This window comes from Rhinolophus sinicus, chromosome 1 (genome assembly GCF_057876585.1).
Source record: "Rhinolophus sinicus isolate RSI-liver-muscle chromosome 1, RSI-T2T, whole genome shotgun sequence".
NCBI classification, from domain to species: Eukaryota; Metazoa; Chordata; class Mammalia; order Chiroptera; family Rhinolophidae; genus Rhinolophus; species Rhinolophus sinicus.
This window is the reverse complement of record NC_142501.1, coordinates 188778619-188803638: the sequence shown is the minus strand read 5'-3', so window position 1 is coordinate 188803638 and position 25020 is coordinate 188778619. Positions and strand designations below refer to the sequence as shown.

Sequence of the window (25020 nt, the reverse complement as noted above, 5' to 3'; positions counted from 1 at the left end):
AGGCTTCAATGAGTGTCACTGAGCTTGGGTTATTGTGAAGATTAAATAAATAAAGTGCACAAGCTACTTAACATAGAGTCAGGCTTTTAGTACATGCTCAGTAAATATTAGCTATGGCTATTTTTGTTATTTGTGGTGAAATTAGTCTTCATCTAACACCCTCATATTACAGATGAGGGCTTTGGATCTAGAGAATTTCAGACATTTGCCCATATCACACAAAGCAAGGGTTAGCCAACCTAAGGCTAGGAGCTAGATCTTGTAGCTTCTACTAGAATTTAAGCCAGACCTTTCTTCTTATACATTCTGTCTCTTCCCTCCTTGCACACAATCTATGGGAGTGAGGATGTGACAAGTCTGCCCACAGATTAAGACTTTATTGAATTTGCTCTACTGCCCTTGATAGATAGAGCAGGGGACAGAAAGTGGGTATGGGGTGTTCAGAATTATTCCATGGCTTTCCCATGAGGGCCCCTTCCGAAAGCAATGGCCATGGCCAGATGAGAATTTCTGAATGTATATGAAATGCTCCCTTCTTGGGTAATTACTGCTGGGAACCAAACAGCTGTTTTTAATATTTTGATGCTAATCATCTGAAAGGCTGTGGGGAGGAGGAAAGAGAGAAAGGCAGATTGTATACAAGGCCCACGAGCCATTCTGTGCCTCAGCCTCAGAGATCTTCTTAGAACAGGCTGGCTCCCATCTGCTGCTGTTCTCATCCTTCTGCGGGGCCAAGGATGCAGCCCACTTTCCTCTCTTGGTGGCCACCACATCCATTCTCTCCCTGGGCGTTCTGTTCTTACCTCCACCCCCATGACCAGCTGTGGAGCAGCACATGTCCCCCATACCTCCCTCTTTCCACGTATCCTTCAAAGGTAAGCTCAGAGGCTCTGCTTGTTACAAAGAATTCACTGCTAGTCGCTATAGAGAAAGAAATAAAAGGCAAAGAAAATAATCAAAGTCAAGGAAATGACAAAGACTATAGAAGCTTTCGATGTGACCCTGTCACTCCCTTAATTAAAACTTTTGGGTCTTTTCACATCACCTACAGAATAAATCCCAAGCTCTTTAAGGAGGTACACAAAGTTCTCCAAGCTCTTGCTTGAGTTCAAGTCCCTACTCTGTATTTGTCAGTTATGGGCTAGTCAACAAGTTCCTTGTCTCTTTGTGCCTCATTTTCTTCTAATTTAAAAAGGGAATAATAATATAGGGGTGTAGTGAGAATGAAACAAGTGAATACATATAAAACCTTAGATCAATATCTGGCACATAGTAAGTACTCCATAAAGCTTATCCACTACTAGTGTTAGTCTTATAATCATCATCATTATTATTATGAACACTTCTGCAGCATTATCCGTTACTCCCTGCCTTATACTTGCTGGAAGATCCCTCACATATGTACCACATGGTTAATCACTTTCACACTATTTTGCTCTATATCCCCTTTACCTAGATAACTTTCACCTTTCCCCAAGCCTGGCTCACATCTAGGTCTTTAGAGAGGATTCTACTCAAGCAAACCTCCTTTGGGAAGCATTCTATGACCATCCTTTCATCACCAAAGGCTGGCTCAGGTCCCTCTTCTACGTTCCTACAGCATCTTATGTATATTTCCATCATTAAGAATATATGTGTATGTTTCTTTAGTAAAAGGTGAAAGATTTATACGATCTGAAGAGAAACCAGAGTATATATGTGTATGTTTCAATAACCTATGACTGCATAACAACCTACCCCAAAACTTAATGGGTTAAAATAACAGCCATTTTATTCGCTCACAATTTTGAGTCAAGAATTTAGGAAAGGCTTGATGGGTGGTCTCCCTGCTCCATGTGGCATCAGCTGAGGTTATTCACTCAGCTGCATTCAGGTAGACACTGAGCTAGGTAAAGGTCCATGAAGGTTGCACTCACATATATTGCTCCAGTGCTTCTCTCACACTCTCATTCCAGGTCACAGGCTCGGGCTTCCTCACAGCATGGTGGTCTTAGGGTAGTCAGGCTCCTTACATGGTGGCTGGCTTCCAAGAAGAAGCATTTGGCAAAAGCCAAAGCTGTAGATCTCTTAAGGCCTAACCTCAGAAATTACACAACATTGCTTCCACACCACATCCTATTGGTCAAAGCTAGTGACAGGGCAAGACCAAATTCAAGGGAAGGAGGAAGAATAATGTATAGCCATCTGGAAATCACCACCACAGGTCCCTCTCCCAATAAGATTCTGACATCCTTGAAGGCAAGAAGAGAATTCTATTATTCTTGGTATCCCCAGCACCTAATTGGGAAGAGTGCCTGGTATAGAGTAGGTGCTTAACAAGTTGTTGTGAGCTGAACTCCCACACAAACACAGGAAATCTCTAGAGGAGGATGAGCCAGCCTCACAAAACCCTCAAGGCAGCTCCTCTGGGAGCTGCCAAAGTCTCCCACCCACACCTCTGCTTTTTGTCAAATTCATCTTTAGTTTGTTCCTGGCACAACAAGGTGCTCAAGCAATGCCAAAGTCACTAACAAGTACAGTGCCTCTGACTGTAACGTGGATAGAGAGCAGAAGTGAAAGAAACTAGTGTAGTTGGAATGTTCTGCATGCCTATCTAAAGGATGGATAAAATATGAAGAGTATCTGCATAAACATTTCCAACCCTAGTTCTGTGGGGATCCAGAACATCCCCACCCAAGAGGACTCTCAAATCTCCTTATTTGGGAAAAACCCTTTCCCCAAACCTCATGCTAATGGCAGTAAAAGCCAGTGGCTAGACCATGAGGCTCACTCCTGAATTTCCTAGAAAAAGCCCTGTTATTTTTGTCCAGGGCTCATGGCAGCAGCCTTGGATTATTACAAGAATGCCAACTTCTCCAATCAGGCACCAGGGGTGGAGCCACTGAGATGCAAGTGTATGAGTGGGGGTGAGTCAGCTCAGACCACCAGCAATTGTCTGTGGAGAGAATGTCCAGGTCTTGTCTGCAGCCAGAACTGGCAAAAGCACTCAATTTTTAATGAGCAAACCATTGGGGGGGAAAACAAATACAACTTTTAAAAGTTTAAGTAAGCAGGTTTGCTTCTTTGTTCCTCTTTTTCAAGATATTAAGTAGAATATTTTTTTTAAGTCAGTATCTAAAACCTCTAATATCTGAGTCTCTGTATTCTATGGCTGCATTTTCTTGGTTTTCATTCATATGGTCTTATCTCCCTGGTGTGTGTGTGTGTGTGTGTGTGTGTGTGTGTGTGTGTGTGTGTTCAGATATTTGCAGTATGGAGGAAAGGGGTTTGCACTCTCCTGCACAACTGAGGTGTTTTCTAGACCTCTGGTTGCCTCATAAGAAGAAAATGTATGAGGTAATAAATATAAGCTGTTTTAAGCTGCTTAATTTGGAGTTATTTGTTACTCAGCAATTCTGGTATTCAAACCCAAGTGTTTCCATTATCTATTGCTGAGTAACAAATAACTCCAAATTAAGCAGCTTAAAACAACATATATTTATTACCTCATACATTTTCTTCTTATGAGGCAACCAGAGGTCTAGAAAACAACTCAGTGAGCAGGAGAGTGCAAACCCCTTTCCTCCATACTGCAAATATCTGAACACACACACACACACACACACACACACACACATACACACACCAAGGAGATAAGACCATATGAATGAAAACCAAGAAAATGTAGCCATAGAGTACAGAGACTCAGATATTAGAGGTTTTAGATACTGACTTAAAAAAATATTATACTTAATTTCTTGAAAAAGATGAAAGTCAACCTTGAAAATTTTGACAGAGAAGTGAAAACTATTTTTTAAAAAGAGCCAATGAAAATGTTAGAAAAAATAATAATAAAACTAATAATAACCAATTAAGACACAACATGACATATTTTAAATACACATAAATGGATTTAACAGTCAATTACACATAGCTGAAGAGAGAATTTTTCATATGGAAGAAAATACCTAGAATAAAGTATGGAGATAGAAAGTAAAAGAAAAAATTAAAAGAATATAAGACATAGAAAAGCACTTAATGAATTTTTAAATACTTAAATTTCACAAACTGAAACTTTTGTCAAATTGCATTTAAATAAATTAAAACGGTGAAATAAGAAAAAGACATACCAAATGTAAGCCCAAATTCTTATTAGATTCATAAGACATAAAATTACTCTGCCAATTGCTATAGGGCTTTGAAATGTTTGCTCTCTGTACTTACCTTTTTCCAGACCATGACACCGACATAAAAGATCCATAAAAAGATTTAATGTGCGCTTAACTGGAGTCCTAGAAGGTGAGGACAGAGATAATGAAACCAAAATGTAAGTTGAAGAGCTAATACCTAAGACTTTTCCAAAAATAATTAAATACATCAATCAACAGATTCAAGAAACCTAAAACAGGTTAAATAAAGGAAAACTTAGGAACTTTATATTAAATCTGCTAAAGATAATAAACAAGAAAATATCTTAAAAGCAGCTAGAGGAAAATACAGATTGCAATCAAAGGACTAATCATTAGACTGACAGCTAATTTCTCAATAGCAACAATGGAAGTCAAAAGATGATGGAACATTAGCTTCAAAATGCTGAAACACAATAACTGTCCATTTTGAATTCTATTCCTAAGATATATACATGACACATTTCAACATACCAAAACAGGGAGAATTCATATGAACTAGTATGTTATAGACTTTAGGCAAAAGAAAATGATTCTAGGTAGAAGGCCAGAAATGCAGGAAGGAATGATAAATATAAATGAATATTAACTATATAAAGAACCAATTAATACCGTGTTTCCCCGAAAATAAGACCTAGCCAGACAATCAGCTCTAACACGTCTTTTGGAGCAAAAATTAATATAAGGCCCAGTCTTATATTATATTTTATATTATATTATATTATACTATACTATACTATACTATACTATACTATACTATACTATACTATATTATATTATATTATATTAGACCCGGTCTTATATTATAGTTAAATAAGACTGGGTCTTATATTAATTTTTGCTCCGAAAGACGCATTAGAACTGATTGTCCGCCTAAGTATTATTTTCAAGGAAAAACGGTGCTGTATTTTTTGTAAATCAAGTATGTGTGTTGCAATATTCAATGTAACCACTACAAGAATCTATAGGCTTGGGGGGCAGCCAGTTAGCTTAGTTGGTTAGAGCGCAGTGCTCTTAACAACAAGGTTGCTGTTTCGATCCCCACATGGGCCACTGGGAGCTGCGCCCTCCACAACTAGATTGAAACAACTACTTGACTTGGAGTTGATGGGTCCTGGAAAATCACACTTAAAATAAATTAAAATTTTTTTTTAAAGTCTATAGGATTGGAATTTTTTTTTTTTTTTTTAATTCTCAATCAATGCAAATGAAAGAAAGGAAGGAAAAGAGGGGGTGGCTGGATGGCTCAGTTGGTTAGAGCGCAAGCTCCAAACAACAGGGTTGCCTGTACAATTCCCACATGGGCCAGTGAGCTGCACCCTCCACAACTAGATTGAAGACAATGAGCTGCCTCTGAGCTTCCGGAGGGGTGGCCAGTTGGCTCAGTTGGTTAGAGCCCGAGTTCTCAACAAGGTTGCTGTTTCAATTCCTACATGGGATGGTAGGCTGAGACCCCTGCAACTAAAGATTGAAAATGGCGACTGGACTTGGAGCTGAGCTGTGCCCTCCACAACTACATTGAAGGACAACTACTTGGAGCTGATGGGCCCTGGAGAAACACTGTCCTCCAATATTCCCCAATAAAATTTAAACAAGAAAAGGAAAAGAAATGAAATATAGAACAAGCAGCAAACATTGAAAAGCTGAGAAAGATGGTAGATTTAAACCCCAAAATATCAAAAATTAGATTACATGTAAATATTTAAATTCCTTGATTAAATTCAGTAATACTGAATTATATTAAATTGCATATGCTATTTACAAAAGACAAAGCTAAAACATAAGAATTCCCAAATATTCAGCAATATCAATATCACCCCCATACTTTGCCACTACCAACTCCTTCCCAATCCTGCTCAAAGAAGCGTGGAGCCTGAGGATACATTCTTTGGCTTCTTTTCTTCCAAAATATTCCATCAGTTGACTGAAAGCGACCTGAATATGTTGCTTCTGTTTCCTTCTCCAGATCTGGATGAAACCAGATTCTTGATAGTGACTGTGACAGTTATGTTGCTCTTTTCAAGATCTGCCTCTGCCTCCATTCATTGCTTATGGACCAATAACGGGTTAGGTCTCGAAGTAGCTCAAGTGGAGAAATACAGTACCTGATCCAGAAGAAAACATCTTATCCTCAGAAAGAGCTGCAGGACTTGGCTAAAATGTATCAGCATTAATGATGGGGACACGTGTGAGAGTGATTTAAAGGATGATAAACAGGAGTGGGATGAGGGAAGCAGAACACAAAGGTGAGGGAGGGGTTACTGACTTGGGACCTTCCCCTTAGAGTTAGTATTAATGTGTTTCTAAATCATTCCTTGAAGCTTGGACATGATGACTTACAAGAAATTACAGGGAGAGGCTGCACTACAATGGCAGAAAATTGAGGAAGGGGTCAAAATGCTCATGGAGACAGAAATGTTAGAACAAATTTATCATATGAGACTTATGCTTCCTCGGAGGATTCAGAGGACATTCCCTTCACCAGGCAATAAGGAATATGTCAGTAAGGGGCAGCATCTTTGAGAAGCTTAATGATAACTGTCCCCTGTAGGCCAGGCTGAGAATAGGTGACTCTGCCATCTCACTCGGCTCCCTACTCTCTATGGGAATGATAATGGGAATAGCAAAGGCCAGATGTTGGTACATGACCATCAGAGTCAAAATGAACATAAACTACAACAGGCAACAAGGCCAGAGGGGCAACCAGAGTGCCTCCACCCACAGAGGTTTAGATGATGGCTAGTATACCATAGTGGTCCTAGGAATGTGATAGATAAGTAGGTAAGAAGGGTACTACATGACTTGCATAACAAGAACAAAAAAATCAAGAGCTACCAAGAAGGCTGAGGAGCCCACAATTTCCAGATCCGAGCCAGTTCTCAGACCCAAAGTGTGGGTCCCCTTGGGAAGGGATCCTGCAATGCTTCCCACACTAGTGAAGTGTTTAGGGGTTCAGCGATCTAAGGTAGGTCAGAACTGTAAGGTAAAGAACAAGTTATTACACCTTGGGCTTAGTACTGCTAAGAAAAAATCCAACACTTGTTGAGCCTCATTGGGTTTTGAAGAAACATAACCTACGATGGGGAATATAGCTCAAACCTGTGTATGGGGGAGATTTCAGACATTCATAGTTTTGAGTGAGACCCAGAGCAAGAGAGGGCTTTGCAGTAGCTCGAGGCTGCCAGGCAAGGTGCCTCGACTCCTCTGAACTGGCAGATCCAATGATGCCAGAGGTATCTGTGACAGATGGGGATGCTGTGTAGTCTTTGGCAAGCCCCAATAGGAGTCGTAGGACAGTGTCCTAAGGTTCTTCTGGAGCTGCCTCATTCAGAAAAGAATGACCTGCCGTTTGACAAGCAGTGGCTGGTAGGCAACTGAGCCATATTAGATACTGATATTTCTCCCAACAGTAACTGTCTCAAGTTTTTTTCTTTTTCTTTTTTGCTTCCTTTTATAACAAAATTTCTTGAAAGAACTGTCTATATATACACTATCTCTACTTTTTTTTTTCATTCTCTTTTAGAACTACTCCCATCAGACTTTCATCCCCACAATTCCACTAAAACTACTTTTGTGAGACTCACCAGTAACTTCCATGTTCCAAATCCAATGGCTAATTTTAAGTCCTCTTTGTACTTGACCTATCAGCAGCATCTGACCCAATTGGACACTCCCTTCTTGAAACAGCTTCTCCTCTTATTCGCTGGGACATCACTCTCTCTTCTCGTCTCACTGGTTCCTCTCCTCACCTTGGCTGGTTCTTCTCATATTCCCTAACCACTAATGATGGAGTCTGCAAGCCTCAGGCCCAGATTGCTTCTCCTCTCCACCTCTACTCTCTCTTCCTAGCTGCCCTTGTCCCATCTACAGTTAATTTTTTGAGCTTCCCACTCCCAAATTTACACCTATAGCCCGATCCTCTCCTCTGAACTTCAGGTTCATGTATCCAACAGCCTATGGACCTCTCTACTAGTTGTCTGTCTCAGACTTAACAATTCCAAAAACAAATTCTGGATCCCCTATGTCCAAAGTTGTTCTGCCACCAGTCTTCCCAACCTTGCAAACAACTTTATTCCTCTGGCTGCTCAGACTCAAGACCTTGACTCATCTTTGCTTCTTTTTCTCCAAGCTCACATTCCATTCATCAGAAAATCTTGCCAGCTATTCCTTCAAAGTACTTAGAATCTGGTAAATCCTTAGTCCAATCCACCATCACTTCTTGCTTAGATTATTGTATCTTGTTTCCATGCTTCCATCTTTGCCCTTTTCAACTGATTTTCAAATCAGCAGCCAGAATGATCCTGGCTCACTTCTGCTGAAAACCTTCCACAAGCTTCCTGTTAAAATTCAAAGTTCTGGGGCAGCCAGTTAGCTCAGTTGGTTAGAGCATGGTGCTCTTAACAACAAGGTTGCCAGATTGATCCCCGCATGGGCCCCTGGGAGCTGTGCCTTCCACAACTAGATTGAAACAACTACTTGACTTGGGTCTGATGGGCCCTGGAAAAACACACTCAAAATAAATAAAAGTTTAAAAAAAAAAATTCAAAGTTCTCGCAGTGACCTACAATATCCCATGTGGTCTGCGCATCCTCTGCGACTCCCGCTGCCCTCACCTCCCACCACATTCCCTCCACCCTCTCTGCAACACCCCTTCTGTCTTGGGCAAGCTCCCTTCAGTTAGCCTCAGGGCTCACTCCCTAACTTCTGCTCCAAACTCCACTTCCCCAGCGATACTACCCCCTCTCTATCACCTGCACCCCTCTTTATTTTTCTTCATAGCATGTCTCACCATTTGATATATTATATATTAACTTTATTGTCTGCCCCAACCCAGTAAATTGTAAGTTCTGAGAGAGCAAGAACTAGTTTAATTTCTACATCCCCAGCCTTTACAACAGTGGCTGGAATAATTAAATGCTCAATAGATTTTTGTTGCATGCATGCATAAACATCAGGTCCTTTGCTAAACCTAGAGTAGAGGAGAGGAAGTGTAGATCAAATACGGTTCAGACCTTTAGAAGTTCCCAGCTTGCTACTCTTCCCACAGCATAGGATATATACTTTCATAGGCTGCAAGAAATAGCTATAACCTGAGAAGTGTAATCAAGCATACCAAATAGCTCATTTTATTGCTTTTGCTCCCTCTGAAGTTAGGATATTACCCTATTTTGGAGATTTAACACAGATCAATTGCTACAGTAAATTCAAATGCTAACACTGAAACCCACCTATATATTCTGCTCTCTGTGAAATGGGAGAATTCCATGTGGCCAGGTCTGGTGTTTTACAGATAGAGAGCAAGAGTCTCTAGATGCCTGAGTGACACATCCACTCCTCTCCCACCAACTCCCTCAAAAGCCTCCCCTACCCTGGTGCAGCAGAACCTGAAATTACACAATTCAGAATTCATTGACCTCTGGAAAAAGCAAGTCACGCCCCAAGGACAGCTGCAAACAAAAGCGTTCCTAAGCCAGATTCCTTGTTGACACTGGTCTCTCGTTACACCCCCAGCATAAAAAAGGAGGAAATTCAGTCTTCAAAGCCAGTGCTTCCCCACTTTTGTCTGTCCCCAGAAGAATCCCTTCCCCCACTCCATCTTCCACACAAGGCACACACTGTGAGGTCAAAAACACAAATGCTGCTGCTGGGGGAGGCATTTTCAGGTTACACATTATATATAGCTAAAGTAACTTACAGGTTTGGTCTCAAGTTAGTCGCCTTGGGGATGGTTTAAAGCCTTAAAAAATTTCTCCCAAGTGTGCCCTGCTGTGAATTCCCTTTCCTGTCTAAAGCCCTTTCTTGGCTCAGACCCCAGGAGTCACCTTTCCTAAGAATCTGCCTACTCCCAGCTCTCCCTCTTTCAGCTTCCTCACAGACTTTTGCAAGGACCCAAGTCTGCCCCAAAGAGGCAACGCCTAAGCATCTCACAGGCCATTGCCTTGCCCCAGAATTCCAGAGAGGCTTTTCCTTGGATTCTTCATTGTTTCCCAGAATGTGAGTCTCCTGTTTTTCCCAGCCAGGGTCAGAGGGGACAAATGCCAGGCCTGGATGAAGCACCTCCCCACCACACACCATCAGCAGATTTCACTTATCCACCCTGATACCTGTCCTCTTAGCCTCACAACCCTTCTCAACACAACATTCCACATAGTCCTAGACCTGGGCGAAGATTAACAATGAACTCGTCCTTCCCAGCTTGGCCTGTTGGGTTCATCTATGCCAACCAACAGCATCATTTTTACAAAGGAGAAGACTGAGGTCCAGAGAGTGGAGGCAGGGTGCTCAGGGCCAACGAACCCGTGAAGCTCAGCGGGGGCAAGGATTTCTGACTTACAGACCCACACCACCCTCCTCACCTACATTCCTCACAGGTCTTCTCTGCCTGTTTCTCTCTCTTACCCTATCTTTTGAATCTTTCTTACGGAGGTATTTCTTTCAGGGTTTCCATCTGGGCCTAACCCACAGGTGTATCGCAGTAACTTCCCCCTTATCCCACTTAAAAAGCTCTCAGCTCTGTTTCCTCAGCTCCCTTTCTGGGTTCAGAGCTCTCTATTATCCCTTGTCTTCATTCTATTGTAAAGAATTTGGGAGTTCTTAAAGCGTATTTATGTACACCACCTCTCTGACGATCACAAAAAACCTTGTGAAGTCGTCTGGGAAGGGGGGTTGTTTTTTACATTTTCACAGATGCAGAGGCTCAGAAGCCAGGTGAGGGGCTTGCCCACAGTACCCAGTGGATAAATCACAGAGCCCAGGGATAGGGTCTTCATTCCCCACCTTTGCTTCTAAACATCTTTCATTCTCAGTGTCCCCTCTCTCCATGGAGCGGTCCCCAGATGCCATCCTCACCTATCTTTTTCCTCCACATATTCATTCCCTCGGCCTGATGTCATTGGTCAACTTCCAAATTTCTAAATATATGTATTTCTTTTTTTCCCTAGATGCGTCCATATTTGGATGACCTTCAGGAGCCCGGTGCCTTCCTGAGTGTGCCTACCTTACTTACTACAGCATGCTGTCAGAGCTGAAGGGCTAAGAGTCTAACATCAGGCAGACCTGTATCTCTATCCCGACTCTGCTTCTTACATGCAATGCGACCTTGCACAAGTCATTTAACCTCTGAGAGCCTCAGACTCTTCTTCATTTGTAAGTTGAGAGTATGACTATCTATCTCAGGGGACCACTGGGAGGAGGAAGTAAGGTTACGGTGGCACATAGGAAGTGCTCCATTCAAAAGTAACTACCATCATCAACAACATCAGCAGTACGTCTTACCTGGATGGCAGTGGTCTCCTAACCATCCCCTGCCCCCAAGCATGCCCCTCCCCACTGTTCAGACCATCTACAAGTTGCCTTTCACATATACACATGCCTAGAAAAAAATTATGAAAAAATTATGAAAAATTATGAAAAAATTAGGGAAAATGCCGCTTCCATACAAACATAAGCAAAGAAATTTTAAAAAAGAAATAAAAAACACTGAAATTCCACCTACACACCCCCAACCTTTACCCTTCGTCCTGAAGAGAAAAACCCGGTTGTGAATTCTGACCAGATTTGTCACTAGGAAACTTATCACTCTCCAGACAAAAATCTAACGATCACCTGCCATGCCTTCAGGAAGCAGACTGGGCTCTAACTCTATCAAGTCACTCGATAGTCCCCAAACACAGCAGATCCTTTCTGCAACGAGGTGAAGAACCTGGACTCTGGGGTTCAAATCCTGGCTCTACCACTCACTAGCTGTTCAACTGTGTGCCAGTAACAAAATCTTGTTCTACCTCCATTTTCTCTTGATTAAAAAAAGGAAGAAAATCTGCCCCAAAGGTTTTATGTGAGAATTAAATGATAATGCATATAAAATAGTTAGCAGGAAGCTGCACATAATAAACTCTCAACAAGTGCTAGGTACTCTTGTTAGTGCTCATATGCGTTTTCCTTTGCCTGAACTAGTTCCACAGCATCTCACCACCACTCCCTCCTCGCTTCCTGTCAGTCTCGTCATCTATAGGATACCTCCTCCATGAAGCCTTCCTGGATTGATGCTTCCAAATTCCCTTTGTGGCTAGTACATATCCCTTCTATAGCCTTTTCCTTCTGAGCTATCTGCACTTGTTTGCCTGGAGGCCTCCTTTACTCCATCAGGAATCTCTTGAAGACACAAGTCTCCTGCCCCATTGCAAGAGAGAAGAGAGGAAGAGAAAGGTGGAAGGAAATGTTGGTGCCCAAGCTGTAAACTCTCCAAACCTAAACAAACCTTAATGTTAAAAGGTATTATATTGACCTACAGAATCTCGGTACTATCTTCCCAAGAAATGGTTTTAAATATTTAAGAAACCTCATTTACATCATTTCACATCTGCCTTCAATTCCACCCCTCAATCCAGGATCCATTTGAGGAAGCATGCTGTTTTAGCCCCACCCTTTCCTGACATTCTCCTTTTGAGTTTTTTTTTTTTTTTTTAAGAAATTAAATTGTTAGCTTCCATGAATTTGTTTATCAGATCTAGTCTTCTTTACCCAAAGATCCTGGTCAGTCAGCAAGTGTGCTTCCCTTGGAAGAGTATACCGTGTGGGGTGGAAAACCACAGAAGCCAACTCAGAGTCATATATGTGTTCGCCTGTGCCTAGCAGCTGCAAGACTTAGAACATGCACACATACAACACAAATTCCTGGCCTCAAAACCGGGACATTTTTTTTGCCATGATATATATTCTTTCCAGGAAGGAAACGCCTCGTGGCAAACGAGAAAGAAGTCTTTTTCCCACATCACCACCTCCCCCTCCCACCAGCTCCACCAAATTCATACTTTCTACACATCTACTAAAAATAGGGACTACATACACAACTCAAAGTAAATGAGGAAAACTCAACATTTCCTAGAATTGACACTTCTGCATTTTACCAAAGAAGACATACATCTCATATATTCTTTTGTTTGAGAAGTCACACACACACACACACACACACACACACACACACACACAAAAGGAAAAAACAAATCTAGATTCTGTTTGTTTTAATCTGGAACGCAAAGGACAGGTACCAGCCTTCCCATCTCACAGTGAGTGCTGTGGAGAAATGGTGTGGTGCCAGGGGTGGGGGCAAGAGCTGCCTTTACAGAACCAAAACAAAATTGCAGAAACTGGAAGTCTGAAATGTTTGCAGTGTCTAAACTGGCCGAGAAACGGTGGCGTGAAAGCCTCCATCCCACTCTTAGAGGGACCTGAGTGGCCCAGAAGTAGAGCGCGCTCTGGGTTGAATCCTGTGAACGGCAGGTGCAGGTTACAGGTGGGAGGTGTGGTTGTAGGAACATGCCAAGGACGTAACAAAACTCAATTGAAAGGAGCCAAGTTTAAGATCATAGCTCGAACTTGAATACAGGAGGCAGCAAATTCCGTAGGATTTAGGTATAAAAGGAGAATTGCCACATTTTTTCCTTATGAGGTTAAATACTGAATAGGAGAAAGTAGCATCATATTTACTTTTTCACTGAATACATTTTCATTATAGAGTCAGCTCTTCAGAAACAAAATTCTTGTGTATAACATTTACTTTCCCAAACACATCAGTTCTACCTTCATCAAAATAAAAACAGATTAATTTTGTTTAAAGAATGTTTATAGGAAAGTGTACATTTAAAGTCCAAGTAGAAAATGAAGCAGTCAGAAATATCCTAACATTAAAAGAACCCAATCCTAACTTAAATCTCAGTTTTGCATATTTGAATCTGCAGATTGACTTCTGCTTGTGGAATGGATTGGGGAAGATGAGAAAGGAACTAATACATATATATATATATATATATATATATATATATATATATATATATATATATTTTTTTTTTTTTTTAATACTGTATATTTTTTGGGGGGGAATATTGGGGAACAGTGTGTTTCTCAGCTCCAAGTCAAGTCATTGTTTTCAGTCTAGTTGTGGAGAGCGCAGCTCACTGGACGATGTGGGAATCAAACCGGCAACCTTGGTGTTACGAGCACTGCACTCTAACCAACTGAGGCAACCAGCCGCCCAGAACTAAATTTTTTTTTAAGCCTTTATAATGTGTGAGGTACTGTTGAGATTCCTTACAGACATGTCTAGTCCTCACAGCAGCCCTGGGAGTTAAGTATTATTACTATTTTACAAATGAGGACACAGAAGCTCAGAGAAGTTGAGTAACTTCCCCCAAATCACACAGCTGGTGAATGGCAGAGACAAGATTCAAATTCTTATAATTAGGATTTTTCCTTGACATATTTAGAGAGAGCGCTTATACATCACTGGTATTACAGAGAATGAGATTATGAGATTAGGGTGAGAACTTGGTACTAAGGGAAACATTGTTAAAGTGAGGTGGTTTAGGATCAGATTTTACTATTCATTAGAGAATAATCTCTGGGGAGACTTTATGTATTTTGTGTATTTTTTACGTGTCAAAATTTGAACTTGGAATTTATAATCAAATTTGCAACACTTTTAAAAATATTATCTTTCCTTTTTTATTTTTTATGGCACAGCTCTGGAATTGAAAATGAAAAAACAAATTCTATTTTAGCATGTTCTCTGCACCTCCAAAGTTTCTTAGCTATTACTACTAGTAGCTTCTGTAAAAACAAACATGTGAGAAATCTCTTAAGTGAAAATTCAGCTTTGAAAAACAGCTAATCACATCAAAGAAAAGTAGGCACAGGAAGATACTTTCTAAAGGACAAAATTAATGTAAAATTACTTTAGGAAAAACTATGGATCTGTTTAAAGCAAAAAAACTTAAATAACAAATCAGATCACTTAAAGAAATAAGCACTTTTCTCTGCCCTTCCCTAAGATCATATTGCTATATAACCTGCTTTTAAACAAACAATAATTTTTAAACATTTTTCTATCCTTTAAGCAAATGTTCTTTGCTTGGCTAAATGACAATGTTCAAGAAATGCCTACCACAGAAGCATAAAAAAAAACCTTGGCAACGTTCCAGAAGAAATTCACCCTGCATAATGTGTTCCAGCAAGTGCTCAATAGCTTTCTGGTGAACCTGCTGGCTCAGTGTGCACTGGAACAGGATCTGGAAAGAACAAAAGAAAAACTGATAGACATTTTCCTTTTTGTTAGTCTGGTGAAGTAGCCCTCAGCTCATTTTAGCAAACTTTCCACGCTTGGAAAAATGAACATGTATGTGGCTAACTTACAAACCCTGCCCCAGGCTCTGGTGTAAACTTTGTTTTACTACCTTTGAGTCCCTGAAATTGAAGTATAATTATATTGTTTGTCTCTTCATCCAATAAAATGTGCATTAGCATTTGGTTAACTTTTGGAGTGTGTTTGTTTAGATGAATGTATTCTTTCAAATGACTAGTAGAGCCGTCATAATGGGAATGCTTTAGATGATACATGAACTCTTAATATCATATGAAAAAGAGGGACAAACCTCTCCAAAACATTTCAAAAGTGTTCATAATTGGTGAAAGCTTTTAACTTCAGAAGTGTATGCAAGAATTTCACCCAGCGCAAAAGTGAAGGCTTTAAAATGAAATCCATTTCGCTTTTATAACGTGAAAATAGATACACATTTTCATATTTTATGCAACTTTTTCTCAGGATGAACACTTTCTACCAGGAAAAGAAAATGGCTGGACATTTTACAGGTCTAAGAAACTGTAGTGGTACATTTGGCCCCAGTTCTCTCCCTGGGCATGGGAGGAGGCAGGGTTGGGCTGGGCTGGCACAGGGTGTGTACTGAAAGCCTGTTTGACCTTAAATGCCCTGAATGGAGGAAGGGGAAGATGGTTGAAAAGGTAAAATTTTCTCCATTTGATGTTCTAGGGCAACTGCATAGTGCTGAAACCAAACCCACTTTGAAGAAGAGACACTATAGACCCAAATGCCACGCCTGGGAGAGAAACCCTGGGGAAGGACCCAAGTCACTAGAACTTGCCTGCACAGGCCCTTCTCCCATCATCAGTCCCTCAGCCTGTTTTGTGCAGGGCTTTTGCTGGTTCCCTGGGCCATTTAGAAAAGTGCAACAGAAGGACCACTGTCTCAAGACTTAAGATGTAGGCCTTTGATGGCATCACCGAGATGCACAGACAGAATTAAAGAGAAAGGACTCATCACACAACTTTAATGGCTAAATGTAAACATTTAAAATGTACTGTGCTGGTTATAACATTCTTTTGGCATTTCTTCATTCATTACTGTGCTGGAAGCCTCAAAAAATGGAAGAGACCCAGCTCTCGGGACCTCTGAGAGGCCCTGGCTACCAGGAAGTCATGTGGTATATTAGGAGAAGACAAGCTATTTACAAAAAAAAAAAAAAAAAAAAACCTCTACTGTTTTCTGCAGCAGAAAGCTGGGCCTTGAGATTCCCAGCCACCAGAGCAAATCACCAAAAGCAAAACCAGCACAAAATAGATGAAACTAAAGATATCTTTGATTAGCAACCTTATCCTGATCTCCTTTCCCACCCCAAAGGTAACCCTGATTATGAGTTCAGTCTGTTTCCTTCCAGATCTTTAAAAAGAAACACACACACACACACACACACACTCACACACACACACAGACACACACACACACACACACACAATAAATGATGTAATTTTGTGTTTTTAACATATTTGATGTAATGTTTATACATATCCTAAACATTCTTTATTCATTCAACAATATTTCGAGACTTATCTATGTGGCGACCTATAGATTTATTTCATTACTTTTGGCTGCTGAATAGTACTCCATCATTTGAAACCACCTCTTTCATTTAACAATTCCCCTATTGAAGGACAGTCACTATTTGTCTGTTGATGGTCTTGTGCATTCTTCCAGCCCACTTGATCTTTGAAGTCTGACTACACTTTATTTTCCTTAGTTGTTTGGTGTATGTGAGGTCTGCCTCCCAGCTAAAATGTAAGCTTCTGGAAAGCAACCTCTACGTCCAGCATCTAACGTGTTCTATAATAATTTGGTAAGTGAATAAACTGGGCTTTTGACTTCCTCAGAAAACTTAATAGCAGCTTGGAATTCACAAAGGCTCAACAAATTCTATTTATTTATTTCCTTCCCTTTCTTAGAAGAGAACTTTTCTATTTTCAAAGGTTCAACTAAAATTCACTTCCTTTCCCATCCTAGATTTAAGGTGGTCAACATTTCCTCAAGATATTTTAAATCCACACCGGTGATATATTAAAGGTTGAACCTTTTAAAGATGAGTGGGGGGGGGGCAGGGCGGGGAGGAAGCAAAGGAGGAAGAGAAGGGGGTGGGGAGAGGAGGAGAAGGAAGGGGAGGAGGAGGAAGAGAGTGAATGGAGCCAAAACCCACCTTGGGGTGTGGCCCTCTGGCCCCTGCTGGCTTGGAGGCAAAGCCAAACACAAAGGACTGATTCTCTTTGCAAATGAAATGTGGAAAACAAGCACTTTTCCTTTTCTTTTAAAAATCTCATTCTGCTACTTTTACTTTACACTTTTAGGTAGCTGGAATCAAAATCAGTTTTAATTTCTTTCCCTAAAAACCTTATTTTTTACACTTTAGCCTTCCTAAAAAACAACAACAACAACAACAACAACAACAACAAAACAATTTTAGGGAGACAATAAAGAAAGTGCAAAGTTTTCCCATCCACTCACCAGAGATTCTCCAGACCATTCTACCAGACCCTGGATTATGTCACAGAGCTAGTCTGAAACTATGAAAACTTTGCTAAAGAGACTCAGCCATTACATTGGAGAAGCTGTGGAAGTATTAAAGCTGCAAAAACAAATAGGTATCAGCCAACCTCTCTGTGTTTGTGTTGTGCCATTTTTTCATCTTGTGAAGTCATTTTAATTCTTTCCTAGTCCAAGATACCTTCAGCAGCAGTATTCGGCTTTTTTAAGTCTCATTCCTTTGCTGTGAGTCCCCTTGAAATGCACATATGCTCATATACATGCAATTCTGCAAAGAATTCCACACTTTAAAATCCTCTGAGACCTAGAGGAGACCAGGGTAAGAAGATCTAAACCAAGGTGGATTGCCAAGAATCCAGATGTTTGCAGAGACAGTAAAAGTGACAGGCACTGTAAGCATTGAGAGTAGCTGCAAAATAAAGCCAGTCTCCATATTTGGGTATCAGAGAAAGAACTGCTGATACTAAGTTGGTCTTTTCAGACACACCCATATCTATTACGGATAACAAGAGTAACAATATGTCATCAATATAACATCGTCTTTGAATACAAAGAATGACTGTGTCTGGAAGATAAAATGCTGGACAAGACACAAGACTATGCTGAGGAGATTTTATCATTGAAAATACCTATACCTGTAACAAGTGCTAGAAATAAGTGATTAAATGCTCTTGCCCCTTAGAGCCCTTCACCTCAATGTCTTATCACATTCGTTGCATCATTTCTTTCAGTAGGCACTCTTATCTTCAAAGTCATTCTTAGTCCTTCTTCGGGTTCAAAGACTTCTTCATATATTATCTCCCTTAGATGTAATCTATGCCCGGCCCTTGGCTATTCCAAAAACCATATACAGCAGATCCTCAAATAATGTCATTTTGTTCAACGTCATTTCGTTATAACGTTGATGAGATGCTGTAGGAACTTATTTCTTGTTAGTATCAATTAGCCTGTGGTAAAATTGGTTTTGTTATACCTTGTTTCAGTAAAATTTTTGTTATACATTGTTTCGCTTAAAGTCACAAGAACCGATAGAAGATGTTAAGTGAGGACTTAATTGTAATTCATAAGATTACTGTCATCATAGTAACTTTCACTATTTACAGAGTGACCGCTGTGTCAGCTATGCATGTAGCACTTAAAATATACTATGCATCTGTATTAAATTCTTACAACAACCCTGCTATGTAGCTAGTAGTATTTCCATTTTAAAGATGGGAAAACTAAGGCTCAGAGAGAACTAGTTTACTAAAGGTAACAGAGCAAGGAATTGGCAGAACTGGGTTCAACCTTAACTCCATTGACTTCAAGCTCTGTCTCAGTCCTGTTGGCTGGTGCCAGAGTCCTGATTTTCCAGATGATTCTTAAAGTTACAGAGTTTACAGTTTATATGTGTTCTTAGCCTTCTTTGCATTATAGCATATTCAAACAGAAAAAGATGGTAGATGCAAACTTGTCTGATCCTCACACCTTACAAATAAGGAAACTGATACTGAATGAAGATGGGTTACTGGGCCAACCATTTTCTGGTTCTGAGGGGGCAAGAACCACATCCTTTGGGAAATAATTTCATGCGTCCCCTGGCATAGTGCTAAGTGCATCAAAAGTCTTTGTGTGAACATTTGATGACCATTCCAAAAGGAGCAGAAACTTAAGTCCAGAACACCTGAATGACCAGAGCAAAGGAGAGCCAAACTCAGATGGCATCTACTTCAAAGGAACTAGAACTTTCCAAGGAGTGCCCCTTCCCACTTCCCCACAGGAAGTCAAGGATGCTCCCTGGTCAGCAAAGCTAATGTAACAATGAAAACAAGTCATGTAAAATCACAGCAGAGGAGGCCCAAGAACCATCACCTGCATCCTAGAGCCACTTCTACAGACAGCAGTGACATGCAGCCCAATAAAGCAGATAATTTCAAAGCCCTTCCCTTAAAGACTGTAGTAGCTGGAACGATGAGGGAAAGGACAAGTCAGTGCTTGAAACCTTGCCTTTAGGTTTTTTAATCGAGCAAGAATAACAAGTGATAGCCATATTTCCAATGTGTTTTAAAAGCCCTAAATCAGATAACTATTATGCCTTGCATTGTACTTGAAAATGCAAAAATAGAAAAGGAAAAAATTATCGAAGGGCAATAAACCAGATAAACAGAGACTAGGCAGGGGTGTGGCCTGTGGATAATTAGTACAGATGCTTATAAACACTTACTGTATGACAATAGTTGACATGCCCTGTTAAGAACAGAGAAGTAAACATGGTTCCAGTCTCTCTCCAGGAGAGAGAAATAATAATAGATCAAGAGAATAAAGAATGTAACTGTTTAATTGGCATTTTATTTTCTAAAGAAGGCAGTTTAGGTGACCCTAATGCACTTAACATTAATTTTTGTCACTTCATTATGTTGTTAGGGACCATCCAAAACACAAAGTACTATATTTAGTAGATCATGTGCAAAAAAAAGAGAACACATTGGTTGGGTCAATGACCTAGGCTGGCCTGAATTAGCTCCACTTGATTCATTTAACATGTCCAAGCCTACCTGGGCTATTTTGTAAATAAATATGATTAAATACAAGATGCTACATAAATGTTCAATATAAGTATGCATACATACATAGGGAGAGAATATGTACATACTTATATGTAGTACATGTATGCAGAATATGTACAAACACATATATATTGAATATATTGTGACCACTTGATACATCCAGGTACTGAACCAGCTGTCCAGCCAAATAAGTTAGTTCACTGGGCTCTCAAAGTATAAAACCTGAGCCCTCTCAGGACACATGTACTGTTTGCTCAATCTGTAAACACGTAATTATTGAACTTGCCTTCTAAAGTAACACCACACCCTGGATATGATGCAAAACCCAGCATTACAAGATAAGCTCTGTCTCAAGTTTCTGCTCGTTATAGTGCCTGAAGTATTTGCTCATATGCTCAGAGACTAGAGCAGAAGTAAACAGTCAGGCCAGCATTGTAGGGACACCTGTGTTACAAAATCCACTTTCTTGCATTGTGAAAGCAATGAATGAAGTTCAGCGGGACGCGTGTAAGAATGCCGAGTCGTCCCACATCACATTGGTCAAACAGGACTCCGACCTTCTCGCATCCCTCCCTAACCCACCCAGGTCAGTCTACTTTCCGCAGGTATCAGATCTAAGTTCCAAGTCGTGGTTCTCAGTTGCCACGCCTTACCTCCTGCCTGTCTTCTGTCCCGCCCTCATGCAGCTGAGGTGGCCTCACCGGCTGTCCATTTGCACAGCTCTCAGATCTCCAAAAGGGTCTTCGCACAGGGCATATAACATGCCTGGACGAATGACTCTCTTTATCTTTAAAACCCTACAAAGCCACTTCTTTTGTGAACTCTTCCAAATTAGACAGACTACAATGCCCTGGCTAAGAGGCCGTGGCACAACCTTGCACTGTGGTTAGGTATAAGTTTTGATATCCTCCTCTCCCCACCAAGATGCGACATAGCTAAGTGATTAAGAGCAAGAATTTGGAAGCCAGATGGTCAGGGGTTTGAATCCTGGGTCCACCACACACTAACTGTGCTTCAATTTCCTTACCTGTAATAGATGATAGATGATAGATAGATAGATAGATAGATAGATAGATAGATAGATAGATAGATAATCAAAGAGCTTGGATAATGCCTGTTGTGCCATGAATGCTACATAAGTGCACGCATAATGAATGTGGTAATATGTGGCAGCTCCTATCTGCCTTGCTGTCCAGGTGACAACAGGGGGTGATGGGGGGCTGTCTCTATGGTGAACCGTGGAGGGCATGCCTGAAATTGCTGCAGCTGCATGTTATCCCAGTGGAGGAACCTGGTCTGATGTGACCAGCTGTGCACAATTTCCAGAGAAGGCAAATCCACATCTCTGGATTTTTAATTATTGGTTTACACTTAAAAAATTAATGTTTGAGCCAAAGAAAGCATGCTCGAGGTAGTCTTATCCCTTAAGTCACTATTTTATGATCTCTGACATTTATGAATCTATAATGGTGTGTGTGTGCTTCCATTTTTCTGTGTTTATTTTCTCTGCTTCTTCCTCAATTGAATATCCTCGGGGCAGTACAAAGCATGAAGACAGTACTCAGTTAAGACCAGTGACCGATGAAGGTTTGTTAATGAACAGACACCAGTGGAACTTTTCTGAAGACAACAATGAGAAACTTAGTGTCACCCCCATTTCATGCCCTCTGCATCTGTCTTCACTCCAGGTCAACAAACCAGGCCCTGGAGACACAAATATGAACAAGATGTAGCTCCTGATCTTGAGGAATATAAAGACTTATGGGGGACACAGAAATATAAAAAGCGGTAATGTTTATGAAACACATTGCGGGGACAGAATCCCAGAGAGCAGTTTCCAGACTCTTGGCCTTGCATGGGGATGTGCTTGCTCAGGTAGTGAATGACTGTCGGCTGTGATTGGTTGGCCATCAGCTGTAACCGGTTAACCAATTGGCTACTGATGTAACTGCAGGTCTGCATTGATTGGTTGGTTGGTTGAGAGAAGTGAATTGTGGACTGCGGATCATGTGGCTACTACTGCGTGTGTCTCGCCCAGCCACCAGAGAGAATATAGCGGTATGACTCCCCTATCTATGGCTCCGTGGGTGTTCCTTTTTGGCCTCGCCATGTCCTGCGTTCTTATGTGGGGAGCGGGACCAGAGGCTCCGCAGGCCGCCCCGCACGACACACATGGACATGTATTATTACATGATTTTATACCCAATGTATAGAAGAGGAATTGAAGCACAGACAGGTTAAGTGCCTTGTCAAGATCACTCCATTAGTAAGTGAAGTTGTAACAGGAACTCAGTTCTGCTAATTCCAAACCCAGGCTCTTTCTGTGGCACGCTAATGTTCTAGCATAACATGCATATTTTCCAGTACCTGTGATACTGGAGTCACGCTCATTAAAAGGATTGATATCCAGTGAGTTAGAATGAGGCATTGATAGAATCGTGGAATTCAGCCTTTGAAAACCACTGTGAATGGTTAGGGAAATATTTTTCTTCTAATTATAATTTTCCATCTACCAAAGAAAATTTGATACCACTTTCAACAAAGCATAATGCCATATTTTTAGAAAAGGTTAAAGGAGCAAGGCAATGAAGGGAAACAGAGATGAAAACCCTGTTCCAGAAAATTGAGGGTAAGAATAGGTAGCACGAATGGGCACAAATCTTAGCTGAGAGACAAGGCAATCCAGGAAGTGACAAAGTTCTTGTTTATAAAAGGAGGCATACAGATCTTAAGTTTGGCATATATTATCATTTGTTCTCTAATTTCTGAATCACATAAATCGATATCCTTATGGAAAAAATTGATTTGAAAGTATAGTATTTTATAAAAATGAAAGCTGATTTGTTATATTTGTAAAGTCTGTGGTTGATCAGAAGACTTGGAAATTTATAACAACACACTAATGAAAATAATAAACAGAAATCCCACTTAAAACGGAGTCATGGAGTCCGGGAAGCTAGAAAAAAAGAACTCTCACACACAGTCACTCAACACACACTACTGACACACACAACAGGAAGAGATATACCTTGCATCTCCCACAGGAAGTGATATATTAATATTTTACTACCCCAGCAGGAAAAAGATTCTGCCCTGCCCAGTAACAGCTCAGCCAATGGGAGACTGCCATAGCTGAGCCAATGAAAAGTCACTGTACTACTTTGAACTTCCAGTTTCCTCCAATGGACTCTTCATTTACAACAGCCCCTTCCCCATCCATAAAAGAGTATTCCCCATCTTTGTTTCTCTGGACTTGCATGTGGTTCACCATTGAATGCGCAGTATGTCCAGAATTGCAATTCCTTGTTTTTTCCGAATGAACCCATTTTGCTGGAGCAATACCTGGCTGTTTATTAGAGGTCAACAATACTAACTAGCAGATGGTTGACAATAGGAAAGGTTTGGCATATAAAGGAAAACAGGAGAATTAGCATCCAGTTTAGAAGGATTGTGTAACCGAGTATTGGAACTATAATTTTGAGGAGAGGGTTAACCAAGAGTTGCCCTCTTCATAAACAGAACACATTTCAAGTTCGTAACTGGGTGAACTATAGCCGAAATGGCACATCGAACACAAGATGACATTCAATAGCTATGAGGATATTTCTCCATTCATTCATTCAGTTCAACAAATTGTTACTGAGCGTTCACAGAGTAGGCATTCATGCACTGTCATTAGTGATGGAGACAGAGCAGCGAACATAACAGACAAGTATCTCTGACTTCACCAAGCTCTTGAGGCAAAGCACAGTATGTTGCACACATTAAAGATGGATGTATACATTCTTTATGAGAGAGCTGGAGTTCTTACAGTGATACTTCAAATAAGTCCTCCTAAAAAAGGCTTCAGCCCTGTGCTACTGCAGAAACAGATGCTTGGCTTTTGTCACAAAACTATCTAGAGAACAGGTGCAGCTAAGAAAGGAAGGAGCAAACACCCATCCTAAGGGCCAAAGCATGGGGCTGAAGCCTGAGTCTCACTTTGCTAAGTTCACAACCAACGGATGGAGAGTGAGTGGACCTACCTCCTGTTGCAAAAGTAGCCAACAAACGCCTCCTTCAGCTTAATGAAATGGTCCTCTTCTGTGCTAGAATGGCTTTAAGAAGCACCTGGAAGAAGAAGAAAAAAATCTATCGTAACCATAAAAGAAGCAGTTAGACAAATTTAAAACTAGATATTAAGTAAGAGTTTTAAGATCCATACAGGCAATACTTATTAAATCCTCACTACCTATGCAAAAAGACTGTGCTAGGTACTCGGGAAATTGGGTGAGTGGGGGCTGCCATTGGTCTCCCTCTTTCAAAGAGACAACTTTGGAACTTGAAATGCTAAGGATACTCTTCCTCCTGGTTTTTAGGCCAACAGGCTGCAACCCTGGTAAGTCCCATCGCCAACAGCCCTACTCTTAGCTCAGATGCAGTCTGGTCCAGAGGAAGGATGAATACCTAGATCAATTACATCTTCAAATATCTTCTAGATCTTTGAGTTTATGGTTGTGCTTGTCCCTATTGATACTGAATTAGAATGTACAAGTCTCAAATGTGAACTTGCCAGAGAGCACAGTGTTCAAAATGAAAATGACAGCTTTCCATTGGAGCGTGTGCTGATCTATGTAACAGCTCAGTGTTAGGTATATAGTTAAGTTAA

The 25020-nt window shown here is 40.7% G+C and overlaps 1 long non-coding RNA gene across 1 annotated transcript in view; it reads right to left on the bottom strand.

Annotated features, from left to right (window-relative positions):
- Window positions 1-4200: 4200 nt before the first annotated feature.
- LOC109452776 (uncharacterized) overlaps window positions 4201-25020 on the bottom strand; it is a 46797-nt gene continuing 25977 nt past the window's right edge. Inside the window, exons 2-4 of the long non-coding RNA XR_012492932.2 lie at window positions 24398-24482; window positions 15106-15229; window positions 4201-4271 (exon numbers count right to left, since the gene is read on the bottom strand). This is a non-coding gene — a long non-coding RNA (uncharacterized LOC109452776). The remainder of the gene's footprint in view (window positions 4272-15105; window positions 15230-24397; window positions 24483-25020) is intronic.